The sequence below is a fragment of the Morone saxatilis genome, unplaced genomic scaffold (genome assembly GCF_004916995.1).
Source record: "Morone saxatilis isolate NCDOM2014 unplaced genomic scaffold, NCSU_SB_2.0 Contig11, whole genome shotgun sequence".
NCBI classification, from domain to species: Eukaryota; Metazoa; Chordata; class Actinopteri; family Moronidae; genus Morone; species Morone saxatilis.
Window position 1 is genome coordinate 28,732,711 of NW_023339663.1, and position 2,427 is coordinate 28,735,137.

The window sequence follows — 2,427 nt, forward strand, 5'->3', positions numbered from 1 at the left end:
CTTGTTCTTCTACTCTCTCTCTCTGTTTGTCTTCATCTCTGAGCTTGTTCTTCTCCTCTCTCTCTCTCTGTCTTCATCTCTGAGCTTTTTTCTCCTCTCTCTCTCAGTTTATCTTCATCTCTCTTAGCTTTTTTCTCCTCTCCCTCTCTGTTTTGTCTTCATCTCTCCTAAAACTAGACTTTGCGAGCCTTGTCATCAGCAAATCTTGCTATGACATCTTTCATGTCTAACGATTTTCTCATTTCCTGCTCAATTGAAAGAACAGCAAGTGAAGACAGCCTTTCCTGTGTCATGGTGGTTCGTAGGTATGTTTTTATGAGTTTTAGTTTAGAAAAGCTTCTCTCACCTGAAGCTACAGTAACTGGGAGAGTAAGAAGGAGAAAAACCTTTCTTTGACAGTGACCAGGGCTGTATCAACAAGAGGAAGAAAAACTTCTCGTTTGAAGATCTCTTCTGCTGTACCCTGTGTTTCCTCTCCTCCTTCGTATTCAAACTGTCTTTTTGCTCTTCTCTTTCGGACCTCTGGCCAGCTCATTTCTACCTCAATCTCCTCTGCAAGTTCCCTGGCATCTGTTTTAACTGAGTTGAATCCCATTTCTCTGAATTCCTGTAAGAAGCCTGTAATTGCAGTGATTTGTCTCCTGAATGTACCAACTGACACTGTGGGGCTCTGCAGAAGCTTGCTGACTTTGTTGATCTGGTGCAAAACATTGTACCACACAATGGTGCTTACCAGAAAAGGCCATGTCTGCATCTCCTTGAAGATCCCTCTAGCTGACGAGGCAACTTCTGCATCCCGCTTTTCCTTGGCATGGTCCTCTAGCGCAGTCAACGCCTTTAGGATGTCAGGCAACTGATACCGAACAGATTTGACAGCTTCAATTCGACATTCCCACCTCGTTGTAGACAGTACCTTTACGGTGAAGGTCTTCACATGGTCCTTGAGGATGGTCCAGCGGTGTACTGAGGAGCTGAAGAGAGAGTAGAGACGCTGCAACAGACCAAAGAAACTGACTGATGCCACAGATGACTTGGCTGCGTCACCAACAACAAGGTTCAGTGTGTGACTTCCACAGGGAACACATAAGGCCTTGCTGTTAAGATCTAGCACTCTCTTCTGGACCCCCTGGTTCTTTCCCTGCATATTGCTGCCAAGGTTCAAACCTAGTTTTTCTAGGTGCCCTAAAAATATCTCAAACAGGCCTTTGCCTGTGGTATCATGGGCCAGGAGAAATCCAACAAAATGTTTGTGAATTGCTATGCCTTTTTTTAAATCACAATTTACTATTCGCAGCACAACCGAGAGCTGCTCGTTGTGACTCAAATCGGGTGTGCAGTCCATTATTACCGAATAATATTTGGCTTTTTTTACTTGGTCAACAATGGCATCTGTTGTGCACTTGGCCACAAGTGAGACTACTTCATTTTGGATCCGACTACTCAGGTACGTGTCTGAGGCTTCCTTAGCTTGGATTCGTCTGAGATGCTCACGCATCACAGGGTCAAACTGAGCCATTAACTGAACCTGACCCAAAAAATTTCCATTGCCTGGTTCATAAAGTTTGTCAGAGTGGCCACGGAGAGGAAGGTTTCTCTCTGACAGGAAGTTGATGATTGCCACTAACCTGGATAAAATCTCATTCCAGCGTTTTGCTTCAACTTCAATTATGTCCTGATTCTGATGATCTATTGTTGTTTTTGTCTCAAGCCGATGTGAGAGCTGCTGCCAGCTATCAGCATTTTTCCTGTGCTCTTCAGACCTTTCATGGTTGATTAAATGCATTGCAAGGTTTTTCCAGTCATTAAATCCTTCCTCACTCAGTTGTTTTTGTTTTCCGAAAAAGCGACAACAAAAGCAAAAAACACGGTCTGCACTTTCACTGTAGACTTACCAAGACCTGTTCACCATCTCGCCATTTTTCATTACTATGTAATAGTTTGCCTTTGTGAATCTGCTGCCCTTTTCATTTTGTGGAAAGTCTTTATCTGTGACCTGGACTGGCCCCATTTGGACTATTGAGCAGCGCTCTCTATCAGTGAGCAGCTTGGGCCAGAGTGCTGGGTCCTCCACAAGGGCTTACAGTGCAGCAGGCAGGAATAGCTTACAGAGCAGCAGCAGCGCAACAGCGGCATTAGACACGCAGCCACAGAGGGAAGGCTGGAACTTTGTGCAGCTTCAATAGACCACCAGATGGAGGGAGCGCTTGGTTAGTGATTATCGGAATAAGCATGTCATGTGTTAATCAGCGCAGCTCGAGTTGACCTGCGCTGAACTAGCTCGCAGGCTTCGCTCCATTTAATATGCAGAGTGTCTAAACATCATTTCTCTCCGTACATGCTGTATCGATAGGGGCTTGTCCTGACTTTTTTTTTTAGATAAAAGCAGCTCATTTCTACTCTATCTGACAATACATACCTCCTAAATGT